Here is a 25,446-nt window from a genome sequence, read left to right on the forward strand (position 1 = left end):
CCTTTGTATGTTTAGTTCACAAATAGAGCAACTGATGGAGTGCACTTCATACAATCATAGATGCAGAGCCTCTAGTGCAGTGGTCTCCAACCTGCGGACCTCCAGATGTTGCAAAACTACAACTCCTAGCATGCCCGGACAGCCAACGGCTGTCAGGGCATGCTGGGAGTTGTAGTTTTGCAACATCTGGAGGTCCGTAGGTTGAAGACCACTGCTCTAGTGTTATTCAAAGTGCATATCTAATTAGGTGTTACAGTTTTTTTTGTGTGTAAACTGCGCATTCATAAACATAAGGTGCATAACTTTGCCTTGATGTCAGGACCCTTCTTGTATAATTGCACAAAGTCCTGTGTATTACATCGGGTCCCTATATTAGCACCAGGTTATGTATTCCCTGTTCACTTTATTGCAGATGTTCCAACACTGCGCTATTGCACTAGTGCCCCTCACTCCATTTCCTAATCCACACATGTACACAGCTTCCTTTGTTATGCATTGGCTGCAGATTGTATTACACTATGCCATTGCACTTAGCTGTTTCCTAGGTAGTGGTAGCTGGTTTCAAGTATTTGGGCTCCGTTCACATTGCCATAGGCGATCCTACATGCTTTAATTAATCAGGGATCACGTTGTAGGGTGTATTCTTCTAATATCGCTTCCCGGGCCACCAGTGACGGGCACTAATGCAATAGCGCAGTGTTGGGATGTGAACAGGGAATACATTACCTGGTGCTAATATAGGGACCCGATGTAATACACAGGACATTGTGCAATTATACAAGAAGGGTCCTGACATCAAGGCAAAGTTATGCATCTTATGTTTATGAATGCGCAGTTTACACAAAATGTGAAACAGTAACACCTAATTATATATGCACTTTGAATAACACTAGAGGCTCTGCATCTATGATTGTATCAGTTGCTCTATTTGTGAACTAAACATACAAAGTGTGAAGTAACACTGTGTATTGTGATCTGACTTTGCCTACATGCTATCTACCTAGCTATCAACTACCAATCCACCTAGCTACCAACTGACCTAGCTAGCTAAAAACCAACCTACATACCTTATAGGCACTGATTTGAATAGGGACCTTCCATGTGATAAAATATACCTTTTATTAAGTTCCATTTAACCCCTTAACGATGAAGGACGTAAATGTACGTCCTGATGACGTGGTACTTGACGCACCAGGACGTAAATTTACATCCTAAGCATAACCACGGGCATCGGAGCGATGCCCGGATCATGTGCGGCAGGTCCCGGCTGTTGATCGCAGCCAGGGACCCGCCGGTAATGGCGGACATATACGCGTGCGGCGTGAGTTTGTGCTTTAGGGTGCACACCCTAATGCAATAGGCTGCGCACGCCTATGAGGAGACCATATATTGGCTGAATGACACAGCGTGGAGGTGTTGGCAGCATGAGAAGACCAAATAGTTGCTGAATGACACAGCCTGGAGCTGGCAGCAGCATGAGTAGACACTAGGGCTTCAAAACCTAGATTAAAAGATGAATTTTGAAATTTAAATTGAAAATTTATGGTAGCTAGTGCTACCATAAAAAATGTTAGGCCCAGGCCAGGCAGTATCAGTAAACCATGTATTGGCTGAATGACATAGCCTGGAGGTGGCTCAATCATGAGGAGACCCTATAGTGACTGAACGGCACAGCCTATAGGTGGCTGAAGCATGAGGAGACTATATATTGGTAGAATGGCACAGCCTGGAGGTGGCTGAATCATGAGGAGACCATATAGTGTCTTAATGGCACAGCCTGGAGTTGGCAGAAGCATGAGGAGACCAGTGACATTTAAGATTTTTAACTGTAAATTTAAGATTTTGAAAAATAAATGGAGGATTTTGAAATAGAAGTTTGAACTCCCAAGTTTTAGTGTCCCGTGTGTGGGTACAAAGGAAAAAATATAATAAGGAGTCCCATGTCACATGGCAGCACAATGACAGAGCCTGGAGGTGGCATCAGTATGAGGAGACTATATAGTGGCTGAATGACTGCCTGGAGTTTGTGGCAGTATGGGGAGACCATATAGTCTCTGATTGGCACAGCCTGGAGTTGGCAGTAGCATGAGTAGACACTAGGGCTTCACAATCCCTAAGATTAAAAGATACATTTTTAAATTTAAATTGAATATTTTTAGGCCCAGGCCCAGCAGCATCGGTAAACCATATAGTGTCTGAATGCCACAGCCTGTAGGTAACTGAAGCATGAGGAGAGACCATATAGTGTCTGAATGGCACAGCCTGGAGTTGGCAGAAGCATGAGGAGACCATTGAAATTTAAGATTTTGAAATTGAAATTTGAGCTAACACTCCCAAGTTTTAGTGTTCCGGACCCCGACGTGTGGGTACAAAGGACCAAATCTAACAAGGAGTCACATGGCAGTACAATGACAGAGCTTGGAAGTGGCATCAGTATGAGGAGACCATATAGTGGCTGAATGACTGCCTGGAGTTTGTGGCAGCAAATATAATAAGGAGTCACATGTTTGTGGCAGCATAGGGAGACCATATCGTGGCTGAATGGCACAGCCTGGAGTTTGTGGCAGCATGAAGAGACAATATAGTGGCTGAATTGCACATCCTGGAGTTTGTGGCAGCATGAGGATACCATATAGTGGCTGAATTGCACAGCCTGGAGTTGGCTGAAGCATGAGAATACCATATAGTGGCTGAATGAGGCAGCCTGGAGGTGGCAGCAGCAGCAGCATCAGGAGTCCTGAAAGTGACCCTAATGCAGAGGAATTTCTGAAACTGGGGACCAGCACCTTAATTATGTTTTATAGTATTCATGGCAGCACAATGAGAGAGCTTGGAGGTGGTAGCATCAGCATAAGGAGACTATAGAGCAGCACAATTAGAGAGCCTGGAGGTGGCAGCATCAGCATGAAGAGACCATAGAGCAGCACAATTAGAGGGCCTGGAGGTGGCAGCAGCATCAACATGAGGAGACCATATGGCGGCACAACGACAGAGCGTGGAGGCAGTATCATCAGCATGAGGAGACCATAGAGCAGCACAATGAGAGAGCCTGGAGGTGGCAGCATCAGCATGAGGACACCATAGAGCAGCACAATGAGAGAGCCTGGAGGTGGCAGCATCAGCATGAGAAGACCATATGGTGGCACATTGACAGAGCGTGGAGGTGGTTGCATTAGCATGAGGAGACCATAGAGCAGCACAATGACAGAGCCTTGAGGTGGCAGCAGCAGCATGAGGGCCAGGCCAACTGAGGGTTGAGTCTGAAGAACCCACCGACTGTTGACTGGGGGTGTCTGATGTCACTTGGGATGAAGTGGATTACCGAGTGAACCGATCAATCACGGCTGCTGGGTTGCTGGTCGAGACATGACTACTAGCTGACACTGGGAGCTCAGACCTCTCACTGTGACTCTGGCTGCCACACGCCCCTACTCTGCTGCGACCTCTGCCTGCGCCTGATGAATTTCGGCCTCTGCCACTCCACTGTGCATGTCCTGGCACTACTCTGCCTGACATACTTATTGCGTATATGAGGTGAGTACAATATGCTTCACTACGCTTAAAACAGTATTTGTCTAGAACAGCAGCAGATGTGTACTACCGACTGTCCTTTCACAGTATATAGGCTCTTGACAGATTGACAGGTACAAAATAGTACACTACTTAGAAGTACGAATGTGGTATGCAATTATGAGGGCAGAAAAATTTGGTACAGTACACTTAAAAAAGTATCTGAGTATGACACCATTCAGTGAGCACTTTTGCCTGGACTTTCACAGTATGTAGGCCCTTGACAGATTAACAGGTAGAAATTGTAGACTACTTAGATGTACGTATGTGGTATGCAATTATGAGGGCAGAAAAATGTGCTACGGTACGATTAAAAACATGTTATTTTTGTAAAACACCAGTCGGTGATTACTTTTCCCTGGCCTTTCACAGTATCTAGGCCCTAAAGAGTTTAACAGGTACAAAATAGTACACCACTTAGTTGCACTTATGAGGGCAGAAAAATGCAGTAGAGTACGCTTAAAAAAAGCGTATTTTAGTAAAATACCAGCCAGTGATTACTTTTGCCTGGACTTTTACAGTATCTAGGCCCTTGACAGATTAAAAGATACAAAATAGTACACTACTTAGATGTACGAATGTGGTATGCAATTATGAGGGCAGAAAAATGCGCTACAGTATGCTTAAAAAACGTATTTTAGTAAAACCTCAGCCAGTCATTACTTTTACCTGGACTTTCACAGTATCTAGGTCCTTGACAGATTAACAGGTACAAAATAGTACACTACTTTGATGTAGGTATGTGGTATGCACTTATGAGGGCAGAAAAATGCGCTACTGTACAATTCAAAAATTATTTGAATAACACACCTGCCGGTTATTACTTTTGGCTGTCCTTTCACAGTATGTATGCCCTTGACAGATTAACAGGTACAAAATAGTGCACCACTTAGATGTAGGTATGTGGTATGCACTTATGAGGGGAGAAAAATGCGCTACAGTGCTCTGAAAAAAAAAAATAATAATTGCCCACAGCACCAGCAGTACACAACAACTCTGCAGCACACAGTCACTGTGTACTAAACCCAAAATTGCAAAAAGACTCTCTCTCAAATACTATTAGGAATGGACTGCTGGGTATGGATTATACCGTCAACAGACCAGTATAACCAGCACACCAGTTGTTGTGGGACAAAGACACAGATTTGCCCTAAAAAATTATTTCTCTCTCCTCTGGAAACATTTCTGCAGCTGAGGCAACACACAGCTCTCTGCACCTCTCTGTAATACAATGCTGTTCACAGTGACTGAGGGGTTAATCGCTGCAGTAAGAATGTATTCCTGTGCAAAAATGCTGTGCTATATGTCCAACAGAAGGTTGAGGTGACTAGGAGGTGAAACGCTGCTGCAAAAAGCTTTTCTGTTTAACACACAGCGATGTCCGTCCGATATCTATGCAGTGCAATGAATGATATGACGAGCGCAAAATGGCTGCCGAATATATAGGGCTGTGAAATCACAGGGGTGACTGGCTGCTGATAGGCTGCATCCTGCATGTGATTCAGGGTCATCTGGCCTACCTGCCTTCCCAGCGTTCCTTGCCCCATGTACTGACATGTGGATCCGACATTTTAGATGCGCTGGAGCCTGGATAGCAATAAATGGAGTTTAACCCCTTAATGACTGAGCCCTTTTTCACCTTAAGGACTGAGCCCATTTTTGCAATTCTGACCACTGTCACTTTATGCATTAATAACTCTGGGATGCTTTTACCATTTATTCTGATTCCGAGATTGTTTTTTCATGACATATTCTACTTTAACATAGTGGTAAATTTTCTTTGTTACTTGCATCCTTTCTTGGTGAAAAATCCCAAAATTTCATGATTTTTTTTTGAAAATGTTGCATTTTTCTAACTTTGAAACCCTCTGCTTGTAAGGAAAATGGACTTTCTAAATAAAATATATATATATAAAATATATATTGATTCACAAATACAATGGCCCTTATTTACTAAGAGTGTAGTGTAGGTTTCCTTGTTGGTTTTAATTCCCCACAATTTTCCACAGTATTTACTAAGGTTTCTGTCACGATGCCGGCTGGCAGGTAGTGGATCCTCTGTGCCAGAGAGGGATTGGCGTGGACCGTGCTAGAGGATCGGTTCTAAGTCACTACTGGTTTTCACCAGAGCCCGCCGCAAAGCGGGATGGTCTTGCTGCGGCGGTAGTGACCAGGTCGTATCCCCTAGCAACGGCTCAACCTCTCTGGCTGCTGAAGATAGGCGCGGTACAAGGGAGTAGACAGAAGCAAGGTCGGACGTAGCAGAAGGTCGGGGCAGGCAGCAAGGATCGTAGTCAGGGGCAACGGCAGGAGGTCTGGAACACAGGCTAGGAACACACAAGGAAACGCTTTCACTGGCACTAAGGCAACAAGATCCGGCGAGGGAGTGAAGGGGAAGTGAGGTGATATAGGGAAGTGCACAGGTGTAAACACTAATTGGAACCACTGCGCCAATCAGCGGCGCAGTGGCCCTTTAAATCGCAGAGACCCGGCGCGCGCGCGCCCTAGGGAGCGGGGCCGCGCGCGCCGGGACAGAACTGACGGGGAGCGAGTCAGGTACGGGAGCCGGGGTGCGCATCGCGAGCGGGCGCTACCCGCATCGCGAATCGCATCCCGGCCAGAGGCGGTATCGCAGCGCCCCGGGCCCGGAGCGCTGCAGTGAGAGGAGTGTAGCGAGCGCTCCGGGGAGGAGCGGGGACCCGGAGCGCTCGGCGTAACAGTACCCCCCCCCTTGGGTCTCCCCCTCTTCTTGGAGCCTGAGAACCTGAGGACCAGACTTTTGTCCAGGATATTGTCCTCAGGTTCCCAGGACCTCTCTTCAGGACCACAACCCTCCCAATCCACTAAAAAGAAGGTTTTCCCTCTGACCTTTTTAGATGCCAAAATTTCCTTGACGGAGAAGATGTCCGAGGAGCCGGAGACAGGAGTGGGGGGAACAGATTTGGGAGAGAAACGGTTAATGATAAGTGGTTTAAGAAGAGAAACATGAAAGGCATTAGGAATACGAAGAGAAGGAGGAAGAAGAAGTTTGTAAGAGACAGGATTAATCTGGCGCAAAATCTTGAAAGGACCAAGATAGCGTGGTCCCAACTTATAGCTAGGGACACGGAAGCGGACATATTTGGCGGAGAGCCATACCTTGTCTCCAGGGGAAAAAATGGGAGGAGCTCTTCTTTTCTTATCCGCGAATCTCTTCATGCGTGAAGAAGCCTGTAAGAGAGAATTTTGGGTCTCTCTCCATATGATGGAGAGATCACGAGAAATTTCATCCACAGCGGGCAGACCAGAGGGCAAGGGGGTAGGGAGGGGGGGAAGAGGGTGACGGCCGTACACCACGAAAAACGGGGATTTGGAGGAAGATTCAGAGATTCTGAAATTATACGAGAATTCGGCCCAAGGTAGAAGATCTGCCCAGTCATCCTGGCGGGAGGAAACAAAATGTCGTAAATAGTCACCCAAGATCTGGTTAATTCTTTCTACTTGTCCATTGGATTGAGGATGGTATGCAGAAGAAAAATTTAATTTAATCTTGAGTTGTTTACAGAGAGCCCTCCAGAATTTAGACACAAATTGGACGCCTCTATCCGAGACGATCTGCGTAGGCAACCCGTGAAGACGAAAAATGTGTACAAAAAATTGTTTAGCCAACTGAGGCGCTGAAGGAAGACCAGGAAGAGGGATGAAATGTGCCATTTTGGAGAATCGATCAACGACCACCCAAATAACAGTGTTGCCATGGGATGGGGGTAAGTCAGTAATAAAATCCATACCAATCAGAGACCAAGGTTGTTCGGGAACAGGCAGAGGAAGAAGAAAACCAGCGGGCTTCTGGCGAGGAGTCTTATCCCGGGCACAGATAGTGCAGGCTCGCACAAAGTCCACCACATCAGTCTCTAGAGTCGGCCACCAATAGAAGCGAGAGATGAGTTGCACAGATTTCTTGATGCCCGCATGACCTGCGAGATGGGAGGAGTGACCCCATTTGAGGATTCCGAGGCGTTGGCGTGGAGAAACAAAGGTCTTTCCTGGTGGAGTTTGCCTGATGGAGGCTGGAGAAGTGGAAATCAGGCAGTCAGGAGGAATGATGTGTTGAGGAGAGAGTTCAATTTCAGAAGCATCTGAGGAACGAGAGAGAGCATCGGCCCTAATGTTCTTATCAGCAGGCCGAAAGTGAATTTCAAAATTAAATCGGGCAAAGAACAGAGACCACCTGGCCTGACGAGGATTCAGCCGTTGGGCAGACTCGAGGTAAGAGAGGTTCTTGTGATCGGTGTAAATAATAACTGGAAATCTTGATCCCTCCAGCAGATGCCTCCATTCCTCAAGTGCTAATTTAATGGCTAGAAGCTCTCGATCCCCGATGGAGTAGTTCCTCTCCGCCGGAGAGAAGGTCCTAGAAAAAAAACCACAAGTAACAGCATGCCCGGAAGAGTTTTTTTGTAGAAGGACAGCTCCAGCTCCCACTGAGGAGGCATCAACCTCCAATAGGAAGGGTTTAGATGGGTCAGGTCTGGAGAGCACGGGAGCCGAAGAGAAGGCAGACTTGAGTCGTTTAAAGGCGTCTTCCGCTTGAGGAGGCCAAGACTTGGGATCGGCATTTTTTTTGGTTAAAGCCACAATAGGAGCCACAATGGTAGAAAAATGTGGAATAAATTGCCTGTAATAATTGGCGAACCCCAAAAAACGTTGGATGGCACGGAGTCCGGAGGGGCGTGGCCAATCTAAGACGGCAGAGAGTTTATCTGGATCCATTTGTAGTCCCTGGCCAGAGACCAAGTATCCTAGAAAAGGAAGAGATTGGCATTCAAACAGACATTTCTCAATTTTAGCATAGAGTTGATTGTCACGAAGTCTCTGAAGAACCATACGGACATGCTGGCGGTGTTCTTCTAGATTGGCCGAAAAAATTAGGATATCATCAAGATATACAACAACACAGGAGTATAACAGATCACGAAAAATTTCATTAACAAAGTCTTGGAAGACAGCAGGGGCGTTGCACAGGCCAAAGGGCATGACCAGATACTCAAAGTGTCCATCTCTGGTGTTAAATGCTGTTTTCCACTCATCCCCCTCTCTGATGCGGATGAGGTTATAGGCGCCTCTTAAGTCCAATTTAGTAAAGATGTGGGCACCTTGGAGGCGATCAAAGAGTTCAGAGATGAGGGGTAAGGGGTAGCGGTTCTTAACCGTGATTTTATTAAGTCCGCGGTAGTCAATGCAAGGGCGTAGAGAGCCATCTTTTTTGGACACAAAGAAAAATCCGGCTCCGGCAGGAGAGGAGGATTTACGGATAAAGCCCTTTTTTAGATTCTCCTGGACGTATTCAGACATGGCAAGAGTCTCTGGGGCAGAGAGAGGATAAATTCTGCCCCGGGGTGGAGTAGTGCCCGGGAGGAGGTCGATAGGACAATCATAAGGCCTGTGAGGAGGTAGAGTCTCCGCTTGTTTTTTGCAGAAAACATCCGCGAAGTCCATATAGGCCTTAGGGAGACCGGTTACTGGAGGAAGCACAGAGTTACGGCAAGGGTTACTGGGAACCGGTTTTAGACAGTCCTTGGAACAAGAGGGCCCCCAACTCTTGATCTCCCCAGTGGACCAATCCAGGGTTGGGGAATGAAGTTGAAGCCAGGGAAGTCCAAGGAGAATTTCCGAGGTGCAATTGGGGAGGACCAAAAGTTCAATCCTCTCGTGATGAGATCCGATGCTCATTAGAAGGGGCTCCGTGCGGAAACGTATGGAACAGTCCAATCTTTCATTGTTTATACAATTGATGTAAAGGGGTCTGGTGAGACTGGTCACTGGGATGTTGAACCTGTTGACGAGAGAGGCCAAAATAAAATTTCCTGCAGATCCAGAGTCCAAGAAGGCCACAGAAGAGAAGGAGAAGGCAGAGGCAGACATCCGCACAGGCACAGTAAGACGTGGAGAAGCAGAGTGGACATCAAGGATTGTCTCACCTTTGTGCGGAGTCAGGGTACGTCTTTCCAGGCGGGGAGGGCGGATAGGACAATCCCTCAGGAAGTGTTCGGTACTAGCACAGTACAGGCAGAGGTTCTCCATGCGGCGTCGTGTCCTCTCCTGAGATGTCAGGCGAGACCGGTCGACCTGCATAGCCTCCACGGCGGGAGGCACAGGAACAGATTGCAGGGAACCAGAGGAGAGAGGAGCCGAGGAGAAGAAACGCCTCGTGCGAACAGAGTCCATATCTTGGCGGAGCTCCTGACGCCTTTCGGAAAAACGCATGTCAATGCGAGTGGCTAGGTGAATAAGTTCATGAAGATTAGCAGGCATTTCTCGTGCGGCCAGAACATCTTTAATGTTGCTGGATAGGCCTTTTTTAAAGGTCGCGCAGAGGGCCTCATTGTTCCAGGATAATTCAGAAGCAAGAGTACGGAATTGTACGGCATACTCGCCAACGGAAGAATTACCCTGGACCAGGTTCAACAGGGCAGTCTCAGCAGAAGAGGCTCGGGCAGGTTCCTCAAAGACACTTCGAATTTCCGAGAAGAAGGAGTGTACAGAGGCAGTGACGGGGTCATTGCGGTCCCAGAGCGGTGTGGCCCAAGCCAGGGCTTTTCCAGACAGCAGGCTGACTACGAAAGCCACCTTAGACCTTTCAGTGGGGAACTGGTCCGACATCATCTCCAAGTGTAATGAACATTGGGAAAGGAAGCCTCGGCAAAGCTTAGAGTCCCCATCAAATTTATCCGGCAAGGATAGTCGTAGTCCAGAAGCGGCCACTCGCTGCGGAGGAGGTACAGGAGCTGGCGGAGGAGATGGTTGCTGGAGCTGTGGTAGTAACTGTTGTAGCATAACAGTCAGTTGAGACAGCTGTTGGCCTTGTTGCGCAATCTGTTGTGACTGCTGGGCGACCACCGTGGTGAGGTCAGCGACAACTGGCAGAGGAACTTCAGCGGGATCCATGGCCGGATCTACTGTCACGATGCCGGCTGGCAGGTAGTGGATCCTCTGTGCCAGAGAGGGATTGGCGTGGACCGTGCTAGAGGATCGGTTCTAAGTCACTACTGGTTTTCACCAGAGCCCGCCGCAAAGCGGGATGGTCTTGCTGCGGCGGTAGTGACCAGGTCGTATCCCCTAGCAACGGCTCAACCTCTCTGGCTGCTGAAGATAGGCGCGGTACAAGGGAGTAGACAGAAGCAAGGTCGGACGTAGCAGAAGGTCGGGGCAGGCAGCAAGGATCGTAGTCAGGGGCAACGGCAGGAGGTCTGGAACACAGGCTAGGAACACACAAGGAAACGCTTTCACTGGCACTAAGGCAACAAGATCCGGCGAGGGAGTGAAGGGGAAGTGAGGTGATATAGGGAAGTGCACAGGTGTAAACACTAATTGGAACCACTGCGCCAATCAGCGGCGCAGTGGCCCTTTAAATCGCAGAGACCCGGCGCGCGCGCGCCCTAGGGAGCGGGGCCGCGCGCGCCGGGACAGAACTGACGGGGAGCGAGTCAGGTACGGGAGCCGGGGTGCGCATCGCGAGCGGGCGCTACCCGCATCGCGAATCGCATCCCGGCCAGAGGCGGTATCGCAGCGCCCCGGGCCCGGAGCGCTGCAGTGAGAGGAGTGTAGCGAGCGCTCCGGGGAGGAGCGGGGACCCGGAGCGCTCGGCGTAACAGTTTCCCTACATTTTCCACTTTCCCTACACTTTGCTTTTTTTACACATGATCTGATCTGTCTGGTTTTCCTCAGCTTAAACCACCACATTTTATGTGGAAACCTTAGTAAATATGTAGTATTTTTGGGAAAATGTCGTAAACACGCCCCTTTCCAGAGACCACGCCCCCTTTCCTGCGGCCACGCCCTTTTTCAGATTTTCTTAGCAAAATGGAGAGTTAGTCTGGGTTTTTCAATTCTGGCTCAAATTCTGGCCAAGACAGAATTTTTGGCGCAATGCGACATATTCTGGCGCACAACCCGACAAAACATGTAGGCTTTGCAATAGTAAATGAGGGCCTATATGTCTACTTTATGTTGGCATCATAAAGTTGACTTTTTTTTTTTTAAGACATTAGAGGGCATTCAGCAGCAATTTTCAAATTTTTCACGAAAATTTCAAAATCTGAATTTTTCAGGGACCAGTTCAGTTTTGAAGTGGATTTGAGGGGCTTTTTTTTGTTAGAAATGCCCCATAAATTACCCCATTATAAAAACTGCACCCCTCAAAGTATTCAAAATGACATTCAAAAAGTTTGCTAACCCTTTAGGTGTTTTACACAAATAGCAGCAAAGTGAAGGAGAAAATTCAATATCTTCATTTTTTACACTCGCATGTTCTTGCAGAGCAATTTTCTAGAATTTTTACAAGGGATAAAAGGAGAGAAATACCCCAAAATGTGTAACCCAATTTCTCTCGAGTAAGGAAATATCTCATATGGGTATGTCAAGTGTTCGGCGGATGCAGTAGAGGGCTCAGAAGGGAAGGAGCGACAATGGAATTTTGGAGAGTGAGTTTTTCTGAAATGGTTTTTGGGGGGCATGTCGCATTTAGGAAGCCCCTATGGTGCCAGAACAGTAAAAAAAAAAAAAAAAAAAAAAAAAAACACATGCATACTATTTTGGAAACTAAACCTCTCAAGGAACGTAACAAGGGGTACAGTGAGTCTTAGCACCCCACAGGTGTTTGACGACTTTTCGTTAGTCGGATGTGTAAATTACATTAATAATTTTTTCACTAAAATGCTTTTTTTTCCCCAAAAATTTCAAATTTTTACAAGGGTTAATAGGAGAAAATGCCCAAAAAAATTTGTAACCCCATTTCTTCTGAGTATGGAAATACCCCATGTGTGGACGTCTACTGGCGAACTACAATGCTCAAAAGAGAAGAGTCACATTTGGCTTTTGGAAAGCAAATTTTGCTGAAATGGTTTTTGGGGGGCAAATCACATTTAGAAAGCCCCTATGGTGCCAGAACAGAAAAAAACACATGGCACACTATTTTGGAAACTACACCCCTCAAGACTCCTTCTCTTCTGAGCATTGTGGCACTCCTGCAGTGCACCTGATGTCCACTTATGGGGTACCTCCATACTCAGAAGAGATGGGGTTACAAATTTTGGGGAGTCTTTTCTACCATTAACCCTTGCAAAAATGTGAAATTTGTGGGGAAACCCACATTTTAGTGAAAATATATATATATTTTTTTACATATGCAAAAGTCGTGAAATCCCTGTGGGGTATTAAGGTTCACTTTACCCCTTGTTATGTTCCCCAAGGGGTCTAGTTTCCAAAATATAATGCCATGTGTTTTTTTTTTTGTTGCTGTCCTGGCACCATAGGGGCTTCCTAAATGTGGCATGCCCCCAGAGCAAAATTTGCTTCCAAAAAGCCAAATGTGACTACTTCTCTTCTGAGACCTGTAGTGCGCAAGCAGAGCACTTTTCACCCCCATATGGTGTGTTTTCTGAATCGGCAGAAATTGGGCTTCAAATTTTGGGGGGTATTTTCTGCTTTAACCCTTTGTAAAAATGCAAAATTTTTGGGAAACCAAGCATTTCAGGTAAAAAAAAAAATTATTTTAACATATGCAAAAGTCGTGAAACCCCTGTGGGGTATTAAGATTCACTTTACCCCTTGTTATGTTCCCCAAGGGGTCTAGTTTCCAAAATATAATGCCATGTGTTTTTTTTTTTTTTTTTGCTGTCCTAGCACCATAGGGGCTTCCTAAATGCGGCATGCCCCCAGAGCTAAATTTGCTTCCAAAAAGCCACATGTGACTACTCCTCTTCTGAGACCTTTGCTGCTATTCCTGTGAAACACCTAAAGGGTTAAAACACTTACTGAATGTCATTTTGAATACTTTGGGGGGTATAGTTTTTATAATGGGGTCATTTATGGGGTATTTCTAATATGAAGACCCTTCAAATCCACTTCAAAACTGAACTGGTCACTGAAAAATAGTGAGTTTGAAAATTTTGTGAAAAATGTGAAAATTGTTGCTGAACTTTGAAGCCCTCTGGTGTCTTCCAAAAGTAAAAACTCATCAATTTTATGATGCAAACATAAAGTAGACATATTGTATATGTGATCCCAAATTTTTTTTATTTTGAATATCCATTTTCCTTACAAGCAGAGAGCTTCAAAGTTAGAAAAATGCAAAATTTTCATTTTTTTCATCAAATTTTGGAATTTTTCACCATGAAAGGATGCAAGTTACCATAAAATTTTACCACTATGTTAAAGTAGAAAATGTCACGAAAAAACATTCTCGGAATCAGGCTGATAACTAAAAGCATTCCAGAGTTATTAATGTTTAAAGTGACAATGGTCAGACATTCAAAAAAACGCTCTGGTCCTAAGGTGTAAAATGGCCTGGTCCTTAAGGGGTTAAAATGGGGCCGCATGGATACACCCGCCATCCTTAAGGGGTCAATGAAACGATTCACGCAATAGAATTGCAGCGATATTCGCATTCATTGCAAATCAAATTTTTCCTGAAATTAGTAACAAATTCGGGTTCGTCAGCTTCGATTTGCTCATCTCTATATATACTGTATTTAAAAAAAAAAAACATAGTCTATTTAATAATTCTAATCTTTGGACAAGATCCTGAAACTATTGTAAAACTCTTTATGATTGTCTATTTAACTTTTATAAGAAAATAAATAAATAGGCAATTTGTTCTCTAAACCATATGGAACCATTTTATGTGCTAACGCACCTGTCATTTAAATTATGTCGAGAAAAAACTAAATCTCCACACCCGGTGTCTTCCTGTGTGTTCCTTCTCTGAAAAATGTGTAGTTTTGCGCTGATGACCTTCATAGCTTAGGTTTCCCATTAGTGACCATAACTGTGAACAATATGCTGACAATGCTTTTTTAAGATTGTTTATTGTCACTTAGCTTACAAGTGACAAAGTGACAACTCGTGCAGCATACAGAAACACTAGGTGTATCAAAAATACAATATAAATGCAAATACAGATAGAATCCATAAGACTGAAAATGATAGACAGTGTCTGTTTCAATTGTATTATTGCTTGTCTGCTTGAACACATATTACAGTGGCTGAAGACATATGGATGAATGTATGTATGTCCAGTATCTGCTATAGCACAGTACAGGGTAGAATTGTCTAAAATGATTTACACCCAAGAGCGGTCTCCAGCTATACACAGTCTTTGAATTCTTTTAGAAGAAGTGACACCTCCTTATCCGTTAAAGGTTACAAGAAGGTCACCTCCCACTGTGTTAGCTTTCTTACTGTACCTTAAGTATTTCAGCTGATCTGACCTCGGTTTGTCAACACAATGATTTACTGTTAGGCATGTGAAGATAACCTGTTTTTTCCGAATAGACCAGGTTTCACACTTGGCAAATTTTGTTGCTAAAATGTCTCAAACTGCAGAAATCTGTGTGCTGGACAGATGCAATGTGTATATAGGTCTCACCCACCCACAAGCACACCTGCAGCCCACCCTAATTCATTTTACCACCTCTTTGTTAATGGGCACATGGCTGGTTTGCATTACATTGGATTTACATTATTCAATTTAAGAGAATGGGAAAAAAATGTGTTAGTCACACTGAATATTTTCTTCATTATAGGTTATTTTGGGGCACATCACATTTTTATCACTTTTAAATCACAATCACTAAGGGGAACATTTATCAAAGTATTTAGTAGATTTTTTTGCTTAAAATTGGCGCAAAAAAGGTTGCAAGTGCGACTACTCTCTTTTTTTCTGTGACTTTTTGATTATTCAGTGTCGTAAGCAAAAAATACAACTCTTGCTTACAAAAGCAAAAAGTGATTTTTGACTTGCAGTGGTCAGAGATTTATTAAGTGCGAAAGTCGCAAAAAAGTCGCATGGAATGAAAAAAATTACAAAATTTACCCCAGCTCAGACATGGAGCAGTAAAAGCCACTACCAAAGAAAAAAAAAATTGCTTACATGAAAGAAATTAATCAACAGGCTTAAACCAGTTGATAAATACGTTGCACATAAGCAAAAAAAAATTGTGAGAAAAGAATAAGTAAAAAAAAAGGAATACATAAGCAAACATTGATAAATGTCCCCCTAAATTCCTGCAGACTTGTTAGTTAATACAAGTTGTTGAAATTCTATTTACTCTTTGCATTTGAAAACCACTTTTTAAAGGACTTGCTAAATTTTTTTTGTATTTATTTATTTATTTATTTATTTTTGTTCTGTTTTCCCTCTATTAACTTCCATAGGAACAAATCATGCATAGAATTGCTGTGGTCTGTAAAGGAAAATTCTTACTTTATTCTGACGTCGGGCCACAGTCGGATGGGCTGACCGACTCCCGCAGTGGCACGACCCTTCTCCGCCTCCTCTCCAATACTAGCATGGAGCACTGCATGTCAATCATGCTGATCCTGCATAATTGACGTGCAGCGCTCCATGCTAGGAGCGAAGAGGAGGTGGGGAGGGGTTGTGCCGATGCAGGAGACGGCCAGCCCACCGACTATGGCCCGACGTCAGAATAAAGTAAGAATTTTCCTTTACAGACCGTGACAAATGTGAATAAAAGCACCCGCTTTTACTTCACATTCTGCTCCATGTAATGGTAACTTTTCCTCCATACCTGTACGAAGGTGACAGTTTCGCATTAATAGGAAGTCAAACCCAGAACTGACATCCTGTTGTGACCATTAATTACTGGAAGATTTGACTAGTCAGATTGGTGATCACATGACCAATTTTTTTTGTAAGGAAACAAAAGACACTGTAGAAGTATGCATGATATAAAAAAAAATGAGTACTTCTTTAAAAGCAGTAGTAGCAGTGTTCCTTTAGCCTGTATGCCCTTATCCTAATAAAGCAGGGTGAAATGATGAGCACCCCCTGTTATCATATCATACCCCATTTTTTCTTAACTTTTGATGCTGAAAATTAATGTATGCCTAAAGTGACTGTGTTATGTATTCAAAGATGACCTATACCACATTATTTTTCCAGTAAAACACACATTTTGGACACATCTGTGCTGCATTTCCATCATGATTTCATGTTAGCGTTGAGTTACTGAACACAGCTGTAATGGATTTTGGAAAAGTTAGCTGAAAAAAGGAATATTAAGGAAATTTAAGTCATTGAACCATGTTATATTGCTATTCACACTAAGGTAACAACAACTGATCCTTAATATCCTTAAGGAGCTTGATTTTGCAGGCAGTCTGTGTTAAATACAGTGCACATGCTATATACGTATGCATATTGGGGAAAGGTTATGATTGATTTTACCATGGTTTTGTGATGTAAATTTGTCGCACAGGTTATCTCAGATGCTGTTTAGAGACTTTCAATTGTGACTTTTGCTTTAGAAGGGTTTTCAAAAAGAACATACCGTATATGCCGGCGCATAAGACGACTTGGCATATAAGACGACCCCCATCTTTTACAGTTAAAATATAGAGTTTGGGATATACTAGCCATATAAGACTACCCCTCCTACCGCAATGTACGGTACCTTGTAGTTCCCCCCACATTAGGTAGGCATCATGTTCCCCCACATTAGGTAGGCAGTATAGTTCCCCCCACATTAGGTAGGCAGTATAGTTCCCCCCACATTAGTTAGGCAGTATAGTTCCCCCTACATTAAGTTGGCAGTTCTCCCACATTAGGTCGGCAGTTCGCCCACATTAGGTCGGCAGTTCCCCCACATTAGGTCGGCAGTTCCCCCACAATAGTAGGCAGCTCCCCCACAATAGGTCGGGAGTTACCCCACATTAGGTTAGCAGTTACCCCACATTAGTAGGCAGCTCCCCCACATTAGTAGCAGTTCCCCCACAATAGTAGGCAGCTCCCCCACATTTGTAGGCAGCTCCCCCCACATTAGGTGAGCAGGATTTCCCTCACAATAGTAGGCAGCTCCCCCCACATTTGTAGGCAATTCCCCCACATTAGGTCAGCATTTCATCCACAATAGTAGGCAGTTCCCCCACAATAGTAGGCAGCTCCCCCCACATTTGTAGGCAGCTCTCCCACAATAGTAGGCAGCTCCCCCCACATTTGTAGGCAGCTCCCCCACAATAGTAGGCAGCTCCCCCACATTTGTAGGCAGCTCCCCCCCACATTTGTAGGCAGCTCCCCCCACATTATGTCAGCAGTTCCCCCACAATAGTAGGCAGCTCCCCCCACATTAGATTGGCAGCTTCCCCCAACAGACATACAGCTTCCAGCCATATAGAGTGTATGGCTGCAGACTGTATGTCTGTACTGGTCTGCCACAGTGCCACAGTGTTCCGATCACCGCTCCTCCGGCCCGGGTCACCATCTACTGCTATGGCCTATGGACCATAGCAGTAGGTGCCGGGACCGGGGAGCGGTGACCGGATCACTTAAGATAGCACGCCCGGTCACTCACCAGGTCCCGACCGGCGTGTCCTCCTGGTCCTGCGCTCCTCTGCCTCTATGTTTGTAGGCACGTGACGTCACTGACGTCCCATGCATACAACCATAGAGACGGAGGACCGGACCGCAGGAGGACCGAAGGAGGATCGCAGGAGGACGCCGGGGAATGGTAAGTGACCGGCGGACATCCTTATGTCCCGAAAACATGTTTCGGGACACAGGGATGTCCGGAATAGGAATACCTATGATTATCTGCCCTGGCCGGCTCCCGTGTGTGGCTGCAGGCGGGGCCGGCTAGAGCAAGTAAAAACTAATACTGTATATTAAACAACCAGGGGGCCTCCAGCTGTTGTAAAACTACAACTCCCAGCATGCACGGACAGCCTTTGCCATGCTGGGAGTTGTAGTTTCACAACAGCTGGAGGCACCCTGGTTTTTGGTATACAGTATTAGTTTTTACTTGCTCTGGCCGGCCCCCGCCTGCAGCCACACACGGGAGGCGGCCCGGGCAGATAATCATAGGTATTCCTATGTCGGACCTCAATACCCGGCGTATAAGACGACCCCCGACTTTTCAGAAGAAAATTCGGGTTTAAAAAGTCGTCTTATACGCCGGGATATATGGTACCAAGTCGTGATTTCAGTAGATATCATGCAGTGGTCAGGAATTTATGCTGTGCCACTTTTCAGTTTGTTGCTTCTTTTGGCGCAACTGTGCTAACTGAGTCGCAAGTCTTCACCAGCCCTGACTTGGCTTACACAACTGACTGCAGACAGCATTATAAGAAAGTTGGACCTTTTGTTGCACAGGTTAAAAAAGTCGCACAAAAAGTTGGAGAGGAAGCATGATACAAAGTGGAGTACTAAAGTAAGAAATGGGATCAGCAGTAACTTCACTCCATGCACAAGATGACATAAGGGTCCTGCAGGAGAGATTGCGAAGTTCCCAGCGGCAGGACCCCCGCGCTAAGACATCTCCTTTGGATAGGGGATAAGATGCCATGTGGTACTCGGGTGGAGTAGATTACTTCTATTTAAAAATCTTTATCCGCCACGTGGGGGGCGTGGCCATGATGTCACAATCACTGCTGCAAGAAGGGGATATGATATCTAGCAGCGGTGTACCCTTTTAAAGAAAAAACATCATTGAATTATTTTCTATGAAGCAATGTTAAAAAACAACTTTGTAATATATGTTATTACAGAAAAATCTCTAAATTCTCTAAATGTTTATCCAATGCATGGATCTTAGGAATTTAAAAAACAAAGAAGAGTTCTATAATATCCTTTACAAAGGCTTCACAGAAAACCTTTCATGCAAGACTGATGTATTGTTTAAACTGTTTGCTGTGCTTCTGTTTCCATTATAAATTACTTTATTATGCAAAAAAAATCCTTAATCCTTCCAGTACTTATCAGCTGCTGTATGCTCCAGAGGAAGCTTTTCTTTTCTTTTTGAATTTCTTTCCTGCCTGACCACAGTGCTCTCTGCTGACACCTCTGTCCGTGTCAGGAACTGTCCAGAGCAGTAGAGGTTTGTTATGGGGATTTTCTCCTGCTCTGAACAGTTCCTGACATGGACACAGGTGTCAGCAGAGAGCACTGTGGTCAAACAGAAAACAACAACTCAACTTCCTCTCTAGTATACAGCAGCTGATAAGTACTGGATTGAGGATTAAGATTTTTAAATAGAAGTAATTTACAAATCTGTTTAACTTTCTGAAATCAGTTGATTTAAAAAAAAAAAAAAAAAAAAATTCCACCGGAGTACTGGTCATGTGACACATCAAACTTATTGGGAATTTCACAAGAAAAACAATGATGTGCTTGGTTTTAACATAATTTTATTCTTTCATGAGTTATTTACAAGTTTCTGACCACTTATAAAATGTGTTCAATGTGCTGCCCATTGTGTTGGATTGTCAATGTAACCCTCTTCTCCCACTCTTCACACACTGATAGCAACACCACAGGAGAAATGCTAGCACAGGCTTCCAGTATCTGTAGTTTCAGGTGCTGCAGAATGGGCAAAACAAAAATTGGAACAGGACCCTCAGTTTACCCAGAAGATTTTGTTCAGTGATGAGACAAACTTTTATGTGAAGGGTGAAGTTAACAAATAAAACCACCGCTATTGGTCTGACACTAACCCACATTGGATAGATCCCTCCAAGACTGTTGGAACACAAAAATTGATGGTATGGTGTGGCATATGGGGTACAAAGATAGTGGGGCCATTCTTCATTAATGGAAACCTCAAGGCCACTGGATATGTGAAATTGCTACATGATGATTCATTTCCCTCTTAATGCACTGAAGCTGGCACGTTCCCTGAGTTTTTCCAGGAAGATGGTGCACCACCACATTATGGGTGTCAGGTGCGAGCATTCCTAGATGAACAGTTTCCTGGAAAGTGCATTGGTCGTCGTGGGCCAGTTGAATGGCCCCCAAGGTTTCCTGATCTGACCCCCTTAGACTTTTATCTTTGGGGTCATCTGAAGGTAATTGTCTATGCTGTGAAGATACGAGATGTGCAGCACCTGAAACTATGGCTACTGGAAGCCTGTGCTAGCATCTCTTCTGCGGTGTTGCTATCAGTGTATGAAGAGTGGGAGAAGAGGGTTGCATTGACAATCCAACACAATGGGCAGCACATTGAACAAATTTTATAAGTGGTCAGAAACTTGTTCATAACTCATGAAAGAATAACGTTACGTTAAAACCAAGCACATCATTATTTTTCTTGTGAAATTCCCAATAAGTTTGATGTGTCACATGCCCCTCTTCCTATTGAAAAAACAAAAGTTGGATTCAAAATGGCCGACTTCAAAATGGCCACCATGGTCACCACCCATCTGGAAAAGTTTCCCCCCTCACATATACTAATGTGCCACAAACAGAAAGTTAATATCACCAACCATTCCCATTTTATTAAGGTGTATCCATATAAATGGCCCACCCAGTAGAATATTTGACACAGTTCTGACCTTAGTATTTGAAAAAAGGGATTTAGGAGTAAGTATTTCAGAAGACTTAAAGGTAGGAAGACAATGTAATAAAGCAGCAGGAAATGCTAGCAGAATGTGTGGATGTATAGGGAGAGGTATAAGAAGTAGAAAGAGAGAAGTGTTCATGCCGCTGTACAGAACACTGGTGAGACCTCACTTGGAGTAGTGTGCGCAGTACTGGAGCCATAACTCCAGAAGGATATAGATACTCTAGAGAGAGTTCAGAGAAGAGATACTAAACTAGTACATGGATTGCAGGATAAAACTTACCAGGAAAGGTGAAAGGACCTTAACATGTATAGCTCGGAAGAAAGAAGAGAAAGAGGGAATATGATGGAAACTTTTAAATACATAAAAGGAATCAACATGGTAAAGGAGGAGAGCATATTTAAAAGAGGAAAGACTACCACAAGAGGACATAGTTTTAAATTAAAGGAGCAAAGGTTTAAAAGTAATATCAGGAAGTATTACTTTACTGAGAGAGTAGTGGATGCATGGAATAGCCTTCCTGCAGAAGTGGTCGCTGCAAATACAGTGCAGGAGTTTAAGCATGCATGGGATAGGCATAAGGATATCCTTCATATAAGATAGAGATAGGTATAAGGCTATCCTTCATATAAGACAGAGATAGGCATAAGGCTATCCTTCATATAAGATAGAGATAGGGATAAGGCTATCCTTCATATAAGACAGGGCCAGGGACCATTGATAGGATTCAGATTATTGGGCAGACTAGATGAGCCAAATGGATCTCACTTACTGACACATTCTATGCTTCTATATTTACCGTAAGTGTTTCACAGGAATAGTAGCAAAGTGAAGGAGAAAATTCAAAATCTCAATTTTTTCCTCTCGCATGTTCTTGTTGACCCAGTTTTTATTTTTATTTTTAGAAGGGGTAAAAGGAGAAAAAGTCCCCAAAATATGTAAGCCAATTTCTCTTGAGTAAAGAAATATCAAATGCTCTGTGGGCGCACTAGAGGGCTCAGAAGGGAAGGAGTGACAATGGGATTTTGGAGAGTGAATTTTGCTAAAATGGTTTTTGGGGGGCATGTCGCATTTAGGAAGCCCCTATGGTGCTAGTACAGCAAAAAAAAAAAAAAACACATGGTATACTATTTAGGAAACTACACCCCTCATGGCACGTAACAAAAGGTACAGTGAGCCTTAACACCCCACAGGTGTTGACGACTGTTCTGTAAAGTCCGATGTGTAAATTACATTTTTCACTTTCACTAAAATGCTGTCTTTCCCCCCCAAATTTACCATTTTTACAAGAGATTATAAGAGAAAATGCCTCCCAAAAGTGGTAACCCCATGGAAATACCCCATGTGTGGACGTCAAGTGCTCTGCATGTGCACTACAATGCTCAGAAGAAAAGGAGTCACATTTTGCTTTTGAAAGCAAATTTTGCTGAAATGTTTTTTGGGGGGCATGTCGCATTTAGAAAGTCCCTATGGTGCCATAACAGCAAAAAAAAAAAAAAATGGCAGAAGAGAAGGAGTGCCATTGGGCTTTTGGAGAAATAATTTGTTTGGAATGGAAGTCGGGGGCCATGTGCGTTTACAAAGCCCCCAGGGTGCCAGAACAGTGGACCCCCCCCCCCCACCCCACCCCACATGTGACCCTATTTTGGAAACTACACCCCTCATGGAATGTAATAAGGGGTGCAGTGAGCATTTACACCCCACTGGCGCTTTATAGACTTTTGGAACAGTGAACTGTGTAAATGAAAAATTAAGTTTTTCATTTTCATGGACCACTGTTCAAAAAATCACACCAGTCAGACACCAGGGGGTGTAAATGCTGACTGCACCCCTTATTGCAGTCCTTGAGGGGTGTAGTTTCCAAAATGGGGTCACATGTGGGGAGGTCCACTGTTCTGGCACCATGGGGGCTTTGTAAACGCACATGGCCTTCAATTTCAGCCAAATTCTCTCTCCAAAAGCCCAATGGTGCTCCTTCTCTTCTGAGCCCTGTAGTGCACCAGCAGAGCACTTTACATCCACACATGGGGTATTTAGGTACTCAGAAGAAATAGTGTTGCAAATTAGGAGTTGTAGTTGTGCCTTCTGCTGTTGCATAACAACAACTCCCAGCATGCTCTTTTGTGCATGCTGGGAGTTGTTGCTACGCAACAGCAGGAGGCGTGGCCTTACATTCTTCTGTTGCTCTGCCGGATCCTGCCTGACGTAGATGCCGCTGACTTTGCTCCTGGAGCCCTGATCCCATCGTCGATGCCGGGAATCGGGGGCCCCAGGTCCAGGTGAGGACTCCCGGCACCCACTCTTTCCCTCCGGAATAGGGGCGAAGCGGGTGCCATTAGGGACACCCCCACAGCAGGAGTCCTGGACTGGCCGATGAATCAGGATGATCATCAGGTGGCACCAGTGCCACCTCACTCCTACTGCTAAGGACGACCCTTTTTTTCTGTGTCACTGTGGACCTGATTGACCCGGAATTGCTGCAAATCACCAATCTGAATTGATCATCGATTTGCGGCAATAACCAACACGGGGGTCTCAGGACCCCCCCCCCCCAGGCATACAGGTGAGCCCTTGGTCCATGAGTACCAGGACATCATGGCATACCTGTACACCCTGGGTCCTTAAGGGGTTATTGCCAAAATGGGATGTGTCCTTTACAAGTTTAACTCAGATATCTTGGCACTGGAGGGGTTTATTAGCTATTGAGAGGTATGTCCTGATTTAGGGACAGGCATGTCCTTACTTGCTGACAGGTTACCACAGGACATCTTCAGATATTTGTGGAGTCCATGTCTTGATGGGTCAGAGCTGTTTTAGCAATTGAAAGGATACCTACACATTATTGAGTGTGAGGTTTTATAGTTATGGGCTGTGGCTGAACAGTGTATACACACAGTATGAGATGAATTAGAAATTAATATTTAAAGACAGGATATTATCTTGCTATGTGGAAGTCATAACATACATTCTTTGTGTGCAAACTATTTTAGGAGCCATAAAGTCCACTATAAAGTACACAGCAAAGAGTTGTTGAAAGTTGGGATATCTGTGCAGTTTCCAATTATCACATATTCTTTCAGCGCACAGCATGTTCCTGACAATCATTTGTACTATTTAACAGAGGTATGTCAATGCATTATGTCTTACACACTATCCCAAGAGACAAGTTTCCGGGGCAGATGTGTGGAAATGCTTGTTAATTGTCTATGACATTGATGAATGTTACATGATATATCATAGAAATCGATTCGGTTTCTCTCAATCTTTCAGGTTCAGTTCTCCTACATAATAAATCTGCATTAGTAAGAATGTATTAAAAGTACTGAAGATCTCAATGAAACCAACAAGTTACATGCCATCTACCTTTTAATTGTACCACATTGTTTTTCCATTTTTAACCATTAAATTAATTAATACAGTTCTTACCCTCTGCATTACTTTTAACTAATATTTAACTAATATTTGAAACACTAAATATAAAATAGTGAGACAAAAACATTTAAAGAATAGTGTGTGGAAGTAATTGGGCTTTTGGGATACCGTCTTTCCAAACTATTGACCCACCCCTCAACTACCACCATCACAGTAGCTGGCAGGAGTTATGGTGATAGCCATTTTTACACTAATGAAGAGGCATATGTAACTAAATGTGTTTGTGATTGGCAAATAAATCTTTAAGTCATTCAGATAAGGTTAGCTGACTGAAGTTGGTTGACGCCACATAAAACCAGGTTATACCAGTTCTTGCTTTGATTCTTCACTCGCAACCCTCAACCAGAGATGCACCTGTAAACCAATGCCTGGAAAGAGGCATTATTTTCCAATCTATATCCCTATATAACTTGATGTGTCTTGTACGCAACAACCAATAAAGTGAAAAGTTTTGACCATTTTTTTTTGACTAAGTATGACTAAGGCTCTGTGATGAGCTGAAATGCGCCACCTTTCTACTCTACCCTTTTGTACCTTGGTGTACATGAAATAAAGCCGATTCTTTTAAACTGGGGCAGCGCTGGACACCTTTCTTTGTTGACCATTTTTTTTTTTAGCTCCAAAGAGTTGAAAAAAAAAATTCCTTTAGATATATACTATCTTTAATTTGAGGAATAATGTTATGGATATGCGGGAAGGAAATACTGTGGCTATTCCTGTTTCTGCAGGAAATCTGCAGCGACAAATGCAGAGCAAACCATGCAGATCTTGTCATATATTGTAATGGAAACTGAATAAAATGCAAAGAAATCTGCATTCCAGAAGTCAGCCATCACTCCTCCTCCACAATATATCGTGCGCCTGGCAGAAAGACAACTGGCTGCAGTAGGAGCCTCCACTACTGCAAGATGCAAGGATCATCAAGTCACACATAGTCTGCTTCTGATAAGAGAGCTTGACTCCTTGAGGAACTATCTGGAACATGACAATTCCCAGGCATAACCGGCTTATTAAGACATGCTATTCCACATAATGGACTGACTGTAGGAGAAAAGGGCTCATCAGAAGGTCATGAGGGGAAAAACACAATTTTATTTTTATGAGTTATAT

The sequence above is a fragment of the Hyla sarda genome, chromosome 1 (genome assembly GCF_029499605.1).
Source record: "Hyla sarda isolate aHylSar1 chromosome 1, aHylSar1.hap1, whole genome shotgun sequence".
NCBI lineage: Eukaryota > Metazoa > Chordata > Amphibia > Anura > Hylidae > Hyla > Hyla sarda.